The sequence below is a fragment of the Sminthopsis crassicaudata genome, chromosome 4 (assembly GCF_048593235.1).
Source record: "Sminthopsis crassicaudata isolate SCR6 chromosome 4, ASM4859323v1, whole genome shotgun sequence".
In the NCBI taxonomy this organism is placed as follows: domain Eukaryota; kingdom Metazoa; phylum Chordata; class Mammalia; order Dasyuromorphia; family Dasyuridae; genus Sminthopsis; species Sminthopsis crassicaudata.
In genome coordinates this window covers 21,788,382-21,799,007 of record NC_133620.1, presented here as the reverse complement: position 1 = coordinate 21,799,007, position 10,626 = coordinate 21,788,382, and the positions used below count along the sequence as shown (strand labels likewise).

At 44.5% G+C, this 10,626-nt stretch overlaps 1 long non-coding RNA gene across 1 annotated transcript; it reads left to right on the top strand.

Moving 5' to 3' along the window:
- Positions 1 to 1,419: 1,419 nt before the first annotated feature.
- Positions 1,420 to 4,186, top strand: LOC141541619 (uncharacterized). Its single transcript, XR_012481854.1, has 3 exons — positions 1,420 to 1,669; positions 2,759 to 2,868; positions 4,065 to 4,186. It is a non-coding gene; the product is annotated as an uncharacterized LOC141541619 (long non-coding RNA).
- Positions 4,187 to 10,626: the final 6,440 nt, after the last annotated feature.

The window sequence follows — 10,626 nt, the reverse complement described above, 5'->3', positions numbered from 1 at the left end:
ATTTCTAAACTATATAAAGAACTGTGCCACATTTATTAGAATACAAGTCATTTCCCAATTGATAAATTATCAAAGGATATGAACAGACAATTTTCAGATGAAAAAAATTAAAGCCATCTACAGTTAAATGAAAAAAATATGCTCTAATCCACTACTGATTAGAGAAACGTAAATTAAAACAACTCTGAGGTACCACCTCACACCTCTCAGATTGGCTAAACTCATAGGAAAAGATAATGACAAATGTTATAGGGGAATTTTGGAAAACTGGAACACTAATGCATTGTTAGTAGAGTTGTGGAATGATCCAGCCATTCTGGAGAGCAATTTGGAACTATACCCAAGGGGCCATTACTGGGTCTATATCCCAAAGAGATCATAAAAAAGGGAAGAGGACCCATATGTGTGAAAAAGTTTGTGACAGTTATTTTTCTGGTACCAAGAAATTGGAAATTAAATAGTTGCCCATGAATTGGGGAATGATGGCATTTGAATGTAATGGAATACTATTGTTCTATAAAAAATGATAGCCTAGACCAACATCTCATACCCTCTACCAAGGAAAGATTGAAATGGGTACATGATTTAGATTTAAAGGGTGGTACTCTAAACAAATTGGGAGAGGAGGGGATAGTTTACCTCTCAAATCTTTGGAGAAAGGAGAAATTTATGACCAAACAAGAAATAGAGAACATTATGAAATGTAAAATGGATAGTTTATATTACATTAGATTCAAAAGATTTTTTTGTACAAACAAAATCAATGCAGCTAAGATTAGAAGGGAAATTGAGTAGATGCCCATCAATTGGGGAATGGCTGAATAAGTGATGGTTCATGAATGTAATGGAAGAGTATTGTTCTAGAAGAAATGATGAACAGACTGATTTCAGGAAAGTTTGGGAAAACTTATATGAACTGATGCTGAGTAAAGTGAGCAGAAGCAGGAGAATTTTTAGCAACAGCAAGATTATGTGAAAATCAACTACAATAGATTTAACTTTTCTCGGCAATGCAATGATCCAAGACATTTCCAATAGATGGAAAATGCCATCTGTATCCAGAATTGTGAAGACTGAATGCAAGTCAAAGCATAATATTTTCACCTTTTTAAAAAATTATTGCTTTTGTTTTTTTTTTTTCTTTTTCATGGTTTTTCCCTTTTGTTTTGATCTTTCTTTCACAATATGAATAATGTGGAAATGTGTTTAAATATCAAATTGCTTGTTGTCTTGGGGAAGAGGGAGGGAAAAAAGGGAGGGAGGGAGAAAAAATTGGAGACTCAAAAATCTTACAAGAGGGAATGTTGGAAACTATCTTTACATGTAATTGGAAAAATAAAATATTAAGTGACACAAAAAATAGACCAAAGAAGGTGATAGTCTTATTACCCTCTTCCCAGGTCAGAGCATATTTGGAGCAACTTGATCACTTCTGAGCATCATAGTTGAAGGATATTGATCAACCATTGAGTATGCAGAAGGAGAGGTCAAGAGGCTTGAGTCCCATGCCATGAGCACCAGGAGAATGAAGAAAGGATGTTTATTGTGAAAAAGAGAAGACTCAGGGGTACCTGACAGCTGTGTTCCAGCATCAGCATAGTGTCCCTTGAAGGAGAGATTGGGTTTGTTCTGCTTGGCCCCAGACGGTCAACCTAAGAGTAATGGGCAGGTGGGAGCCTCCAAAAACCAGAGTTGGGCTTGATGTTCAGAGAAACTTTACAATAATGAGAGTCATCCCTCAATGATCTAAGCTCCCAAGTAACATCCTGGGGAGGTCTTCCAGTAAAGTCTGGAAGAATATTTTCTGAGAATGTTATAGAGGATTCTTGTTGGATCTAGTTGGAGCCAAGTATCATTGGAGGGCTTTGAATGTCAGAGCATTTTGTGTTCGAGGCCAGAGGAGGTAGGAAGTCAGTTTGTTGAGCAGATGGGCAGCCTTGTGCTTTAGGAAGCATTTGGAGGCCAAATGGAGAGTAGATTTGAGTGGAGAGAAACGGAGGCAGGCAGACCCCCACCTACCCACCAGCTACTGTAGTGGTCCGGGTGTGAGGGGATGAGGGCCTGCACTGGTGGTGGGGGTGAGGGTGGGCAGGGTCAGAGAGAGGAAAGGAGACAGACATGAGAGGCTGACATCAGCACAACTTGGCTTGGATCCGTGGGGGGAGATACAAGGAGGAGACAGGATGACTCTTGGGTTGTGAGCCTGAGAGACTGGGAGGATGGTGGGTAAGCCGGGACTGGGGAAAGACAGTGAATTCTCCTTCTATGTTGAGTCTACTAGATATCCAGTTTGAAAAGTCCAAAAGGAAACTGCAGGTCCACAGAGAAGCTGGGCAGGCTGGGAGGCTGTAGAATGTTAGCTGGGAGATGGCAATTCTACCCATGGGAGCTGATGGAATCACCCAGTGAGCAGCAGAGGGAGAAGGAAGAGGGTCTGAGACAGGACCCCCGGGGACACCTCCAGAGGGAGGTCAGGACCGGAAGAGGGTCTATCAGATGGCACTGAGGAGGGGCAGCCCGAAGGGGGATTGGTGTCCTTTGTTCCCAAAGTGATTTCTCTCTGTGGGGTCAAAGGACAGTGTGTCTGACTGGCTGACCAGACCAATAAGTGCTCGGAAGGCTACGCAGTTGGGCACCTGAACATTGTGGGGGGGAATCTCAGTCAGGGAGGAGAACCCCAAACCTAGAGATGCCGCTGTATAGAGAAGTTGTGCTTTCCCCTGCTGAAGGGAAGCTTCACTGAAGTATTCCATTCCAGTTTGCCTCGGAAATGACACCGTGGGCCTGAATTACAGATTTCAAAAAGGCTGAATCTCTCCTAATGTCTCCGGGAACAAAATGGCAGCTGGGGGCCAAGTCTCTGCACAGGTAGGTGTGTAGGTGTTCAGAACTGGCTGAGTGACAGCAGAGGGAAGGCTGAGCTGCTCAATCCTTATTTGACTTCTGGTTTTTCTGCCAAGGGAATGACCTTTGTCCTGGAAAGCACAGCATGAGCCGGAGCTAATAGGGAGCTGATCCTCAAGATGAGTAAGGAGATAGTACAAGAGCCCAGAACCACAACTGAGGAGCTCCTTTCACCCACATGGCCCGGCAGAACTACATTCTTAGAGCCTGAAAGAACAGGCAGCCGGGACTGCCGAAAGATGGTGGAGAAGGCCCCGTAGGGACACAAAGGGGAGAACACAGTTCTGGCTTTTTTTTTTTTTTTTTTAAAGGCTATTGAATAGAATCTGTAAATGATAAGCCAATGGATTTGACTTTGATTCCTGGCAAAATTCTACAATATCGTATTAGAAAGATCCTTTGAGCGCACCTAGAAAACTAAGAGACAAGTTCAAAGGGCCAGTACTGCTCTACAAAGAATTCAGTCTGAGAACAAATTTAATGGGAATAAATATAAAGGTTCCAAATAGTGCCTTCAGAGGTACGGAGGCAGGATACGTGCTTATGGACACAGAGCTAAGTGGGACGGCGAATGGGCCGGATGACGGACTCAGATCTCAAAGGGTGGCCTGAAATTAACAAGTTAAAACACAATGAGACTCAATGCAAAGTTCTGCTCGGGCCCAAAAACTAAATTACACAAGTTCAGGAAGGAGAAAGTGCAGCTAGAAACGATGTACAGGCGAAGGGCTCGGCCATTAGTGGATAACAAATTGAATATGAGTTAGGAGATGGCACAGCGGCTCCAAAAGCTCTGAAAGTCTCTTTGAACTTCTTAGGAGAGTCCTAGTGTCCAGGACAAGAGAAGGAGTGGATGGTCTCAGTGTACAGAGCACGCGTGGAGGATTGCGCTCATTCCTGGATAATCCCAAAACACCAGGATAGTACCTGGCCTGGAGCTCCTGCAGCGTGAGTGACTGGCCTGGAGAAAGACTTCTTGATTTGAAAGCAAGTGACCAGGAATCTAATCTAAACCATCCCTTAGAACTTGTGTGACCTTAGTCAAGTCATTTAATCTGTGGGCCTGGTTTTTTCATCTATTTAATGAGGAGATTAGATTAGGTGACTCTTCCAGGTCTGAATTTATGATACTATTATCTCATTTTAACTCTCCTTTCCAGGGGTGTTCCACCAGCCCAGCCTTCACTGACACCTGCAAGCCACATGTCCCAGAAAGTGCCTGACTTTCTGACCATGGTGACTGACAGGCGGCGGGGTTCTGGTATCATCATCACTAATAAGCCCCCACCAGTGTGCTTCACATTTCAATCAGCCAGGTGGTGCCTTTGTTTGTTTGTTTCATGTAAAAGGCATTTACTAAGGTCCAACAATTGGTAGAATGGTAGAAACCACAGTTTTCTAAGAATCTGGGCCCACACTCTCTCCCGAGGACGTAGCGATCCAAGGGAAGAGAAGCTCTAATTGTAGAGAACCCACTTGTCCAGAGTGTCCGCTCGTGACTTCCAGATACTAGAACTCATTTTCTCCCTCATTGGATTTCTCCTAGGTATCCCTCTCTGCAGGGATCTGTGCACAGGGTGACTGTGTAGTGGGACATAGCTGGTGCTTCTCTCCATCATGAGGGTTCATGGTCCCTACAGACATTCCCTCCCCCTGGCGACTGTTCCACGGGAGTTTTCTCGCTTGTTGGCGCTGCTCCTGGCTTTGCTGCCGTCTCTAATTACCAGTGGACACCTCCGATGAAGCTCCCAAACTCCCACAGTCGCCTGAAATTGGGGGGTGGGGGAGGATTACCTCTCGGGGACTTGGCTGGAGTTCCTCAGCCACTAGACTGCCCGCTTGCTGAAATGTGAGATTCCCAACTGGCTTGCTATTTTTATACATAGACCCAGATTCTTTTAGCCAATCACAACATGTTTCCTGTATGACATGCCTTTATCTGGTGACCGAAGCACTACATCTCTCTCAGATTAATTAAGGACCTGCTTAGATCTAGTTTACTTTTAATGGATTGATTCAGTAGATTTGTTTGGGCTTTCTATGATTACCTTAATTTGGCTTGAGGTAGCGAAGCCCCCCACCTTACTTACCCAGTGAATATTTCAGTGGTGATCAGGTGGAAGACAGATTGAATTTATTCTACTTGGCCCTGAGGGAAGGAACAGTCAGCCGAAATTACAAAAAGAGATTTTTGGCTAGTCCGAGGGAAGAACTTCCTAACATTTGGACTGCCTTTGTGGATCCAGTGGCACCCTATCCCTGGAGGAATTCTCAGGGATGCTCCAGATGCTGTCCTAGTTGGCCCCTGAGGTCCTTTCCAGCCCTTCAAGATTCAATAAACCTGTTGGATGAGAATGGCTAAATCTAGTGATCTTTCTAGCATATTTTTTTCGGGAACGGTTTTCTAGCTGTTCTGCTCAGGATGGGACCTCCTCCAAGTTGGGGCTGTAATTGTTCCTGGGTGCAGATTAATGCTCACTTAAGATCCCTTCCTGTCCTAAATCCCCAAATTTTATGGCCCGGGATTGAGATCCACAGCTTCCTCCTCCAGGGATGGACCAAAAGTTTCCAAGAGATCATACACCCAGCCAGAACTGGTTATGGGGGCAGGGAGGCTCAGAGCTGAGGGCCTGCAGGCAGAGAACTGAATTCAGATCTAAAGGGGAAGGAGTCTGGGAGGGGCGATCAAAAAGATAGGGTCTAGGGTGGAGTTATAGGCTTTGATTTTGAGATAATCCTTATCTGGAAAAATGGGGATAGTGGCTTGGAGTGTACCTACCTCACCAGGTGGTTTCTGGGAAATACTTAAGAGACCTCAGAGCACAATGAAAATGGGAAGTATTTGTGGATATGGCTCAGATTTGTGATTTGGCTGGCATGGGAAACTCCCTTTCCCAATGCAGGTCAGTGTCTCCCCTGCCTCAGAATTATCTGGGCCATTGAGACCTTAAACGGTTTGTCCAGGGTCACAGGTTAGGAAGAGACTAAGTTATGAGGATGATCTCGAACCACTTCAATCGCTCATAGAGCATTTATTAAGCGCCTAATCTGTACCTGACACTGGGCTAGTGATATGAATACCCTAAATGAAGCACTCCTTACTCTCAAAAAAGCCCCATTTTAATGGGGGAGGCAATAAGGAGAAAATGTAAATATGTATAGAATAAACATTCAAGGAATAAATGTTAAATAATTGTGATTATGGTGGATAATAACAGCTAGTCTTTATATAGCACTTTCAGCTTTACAAAGCACTCTACAGAAATTCCCAAAATAATAATAACTGGCATTTGTTTTAATGTGTTACAGTTCCTGAAACAGTTTATAAATATTATTTCTTTTGATTCTTACAATTCTGGTGATATTTTTGTCCCCGTTTTATAGATGAAGAAACTGAGGCAGAAGTGAATTGATTTGTCCGGCGTAACACAGGTAGTAAGTGACTGAGACTGGCTGAGCCCAGAAGTGAGGGATGCAGAATGTGCAGGTGTATGAGAAACTGAGAAAAGGCTACTTTGGCTGGATTGAATAATTGCAAGAGGTGGAGTTGTATAAATTGGGCAGTACTTTCGAATCCTAACCTGTTTTATCCTGGAAGCACTAGGGAGCCCCTGAATATTGCTAGGTAAGAGAGGGAGGTAGTTACATCTGCTCTTAAGGAAAGTCACTTTGCAGCTTTGTGGGGATGGGTTAGAGTGGGAGGAGAGCTTGGTCTGGGGATCAGTGAAGGAAGCTGATGGAAAGCCAAGCACGAGATGATGGGGCCTGAGCTAAGGTGGGAGCTTACATGGGAGCAGTTCCATGGGATGGAACAGGAAAGTTTCCTCAACATGCATCCTCCTGGCTTTCTTCTGATGTCCCTGGGTCTTTGTGCCCAGCCCTGGATGTTCCTCAGCGCTACCTCGGACATCTCTCACCGTGGAGATGATCAGCTTTCTCATAACTCTTCTGAAGGGGGGATATTGCTTCCCCCAGTAGTGAGCTCCTTGAGAGCAGGGACCACTTTTGTCTTACTTTGTATCTCTAGGTTTTGGCACAGTACCTGGTATACAGTAGGCACATCATAAATGCTGGTTGGCGAGTCACCCAAAGTCACCCAAGCAGAGATCCAGGGCTTGAACCTCTCTTGTGACTTTGCATCTCAAGCATTTTCTACCTACTAAGAATCACGACATTGGATGAGATCTCCGGAGTCCACCCCAGAGACAAAAGGAACCCCCTCTGTAATCTTCTCCAAAGTGGTTCTCTTTGGTGGGATCCTTCTAAATTTGTTCCTAGATTGACCCACAGACTGCAGTGTCAGACCAAGGAGCCCTAGCCTGGGCCAGCCAGCCAAAATTTCACGATTTAGGTGACGAGGGCTGGTGGGAGACACAATTCCAAAGTCCAGTGGCCCAGGTCACTCAGGGTTATGGCCAAGCTACATGTTAGGCCGGAATCCTAGCATCCCTGGATTCAGACCTGGAAAGGGCCACAGAGATCCTCTAAGACAGGAGTTCTTCACCTTTTGAGTCATCCGGACCCCCTTTCTGGGGCCCTCCTCAGAATCACGGTTTTAAATAGTTGAAGAAAATGCTAAGTTTTACTTAGAAATTACCAAAAATAAAGGTGATCAGCAACCTACTGGATCCCTTAAGAAGAACCCAAGATTAATAACCACTGACCTAGCCCAATGCCCTCCTTTTTCAGTTGGGGATACTGAGGTTCTGAGACGACTTCTTGAAGGTCACCCACAGTAATTAGGGGAGCTGGGATCTGAAGCCCTGGGCTGCCTTACCTCTCTATTCAGCGCTCTTTCTTCCATGCCCAGTGGCCACATTGGGAGGCCCCAGGCCATCAGTCACTGCTCTGATGCTGTCACCTCCATTCAGGAGAGGGCCACATTGTGGGAAGGGGCCACTATGCTGAAGGCTCTGAAGAAACACAGGAGGCTAGCTGGACAGTGCTCAGCTCTCTGGGTGGGACATCCTGGAAGCTCTCTGCTGCAGTTCCCCTGCTTCCCCCTGGTCCTCAAAGCCCCTTCCCCTGTTCCCCTGCTCCTTGCAGCCCCTTCCCCTGTTCCCCTGTTCCCCCCTGGCTCTTGCAGCCCCTTCCTTTGTCCTTAAACTCTTCCTTCTTCCAGTCCTCCCAGATCCTGGGGACGCCCAGTTCCTGACTTTCTGACTCCTTCTAAGGACACTTCTTTTGCCTCTGGCTATTTTTTAGCTGTAATGGAAATAGCCCCAACTCAATTAAACTACCACTATCGGAGTTTGAATCCCAGGTCCTTTATCACTCACAGCCTTGCCTCCATGACTTTAATGTCCCCTCCCTAAATGAGGTACAGCAGTCCTAGTACTAATCCCTCTGCAGGGCTGCCACAAGAAAAGCACCTTGTAAACCTGGAATTGCCAGAGTCAGCTGTCAGTCAGCTAACATTTATTAAGTGCCAACTGTGTGCCGGACATTGTGCTATGGCAAGAAATGTGAATTATTCCAGCCTCAGACACAAATTAGTTATATCATCTGGACAGGTTGGTGCCTCAGTTTGTTCATCTGTAAAATGCAATGATTGGATTTAATGCTCTCAAAGGCCCTTTTTTGCTGGAACTGTCCTACAAAATTTATTCAACCAGGTTTTGCCTTTCTTTGCTGATCATTCCTTCAGGCCCTTCAGGCAGATCTGTCCTCCCCCGCCTCCCAGCAACAGCCCTCGGCCCCTAAGAGTCAACAACCTCTATTTGAGAGGACTCGGGGCAGCTGGTTCTGTTCTTGGCCCACTTATGCCCTGGAGAAGGGGACAAGACCAGGAATTCACCCACCTGCTGTAGCAGCTAAGATCCATGCTGGGCAGTAATTGCCTCAACCCCCTCCCCCCCATTCCTTCTGCTTTTATTGAGTTCTTTGGATTTTCATACTGAGGATACAAAGATGGCAAACCGCAGTAAGGGCCCTCAAGGTCTGGTCTGGTGTGAGATGCTAAAGTTAGCACAGAACAAGGTAACCTCATGGGAGCAAAGAAAAGAGTCAATCTAATGGTCAGCAGGATGATTTCAGAGAGGTCTGGGGAGACTTACAGGGACAGATGTGAAATGAAATGATCAGAACCAGGAGATCATTGGACATGGCAACAACAAGACTCTACGATTATCAATACTGATGGACATGGCTCTTTAGAACAAGGAGGTGATTCAGCCAAATTCCAATAGACTTTTGATGGAGAGCCATCCGCATCCAGAGAGAGGACTATGGGAACTGAGTATGGAGACCACACAGCATTTCCACTCTTTTTATTATTCTTCACTTGCATTTTGTTTTCTTACTCATTTACTTTCCTGTTTGATCTGATTTTTCTTGTACAGGAAGAGAACTGTATACATATGTTTATACATATTGGATTTAACATATATTTTAACATGTATAACATATACTGGATTGCTCCCCATCTAGGGGAGGGAGTGGAGGGAAGAAGGAGAAAATCTGAAACACAAGGTTATGCAAGGGTCAATGTTGAAAAATTATTCAGGCATATGTTTTGAAAATTAAAAAGCTTAAAAAAAAAAAAAAAAGAAAAAAGAAAAGATGCAAATAGTAAAGTACCTACTAAGTGCCCTAAAGTCCATTCCAATGCTTCTGTAGAGTAGGCTGTTAGTGCATCATGTACCTATTAAGAGAGTACGTGGCAAGGCAGGAAGATGTTTTTGGCCATGGAGTTTAGCGGTTGAGTTGCCTCAGATTTCTTTCCAAGATATTCCCAGCACCATTTTTCTCTGATATCATCCAATTTCTATTTTCTGATATCATCCAATTTCCACCTGAGATATCCAATTTCTCTCGGATATATCTTGTAGATCTATAGTTGTTTGCTACACCACTGCACTTCATCAGGTCAGGGGCCATGTTTTCGCCTTCCTCTATACCCCGTGCTAAGCATGCTACCTGGAGAATAATAAAAAAGAGCTTAACAAATGCTTGTTCATGTGACATAGTGGTAGATCCCACTGCATCCCCTCTCAAAGGAAACGCATTAAGAACAAAAATTCTTGCGAGAGATCGAACCTATAATTCTTAACTTTCTTTGCCAGAACCCTCCCTTTGTTCCCCCTCTCAAAAAAAAGTTGAGGAACGGGATCTACATGAGGATATTAAGTAGGGAAGCTCAAGGACCTTCTAACTCTAAGTCAGAATGAGTTCAATAACATAGTTGCTGGTCTTGGTGAGCGGGATGTTGAGATTAAAAAAAATTATATATATATATATATATATATATACATATATATATATATATATATATATTTAAAGCTGGAAGGAGCTAATTAGTGGGGGAATCCTCTGTGTTTCAAAGAGCTCAGTTCTTGTTTGGGGAATTTCCTTCAAGAGAGGATATACCATTTTAAGGTTGGGAGAAGGAGGAGGCCCCCCTGCCATTTTACAAAAAGTTGCTACTAAGAGCTTTCCCCCTTTAGTCTGATGACTCTGTGTTTGTTCTTCTTAAAGAACTGTAGCAAAAGACTTGTGTTCTGTGAATAGAACACTGGCCCTAGAGTCAGAAGGACCTGAGTTCAAATTCGGCCTCAGACACTTAACTGTGTGATCCTGGGCAAGTCACTTAACCCCAATTGTCTAAGAAGAAAAAAAAAAAAAAGCCGTGTTCTAAGCTCAGGACCCATGGCAGGACCCATGCCTTCTTTCATAAGGCAGTAGCGCCTTGGCAGGGGAACTCCAGCTGAAACCAGAGGTTAG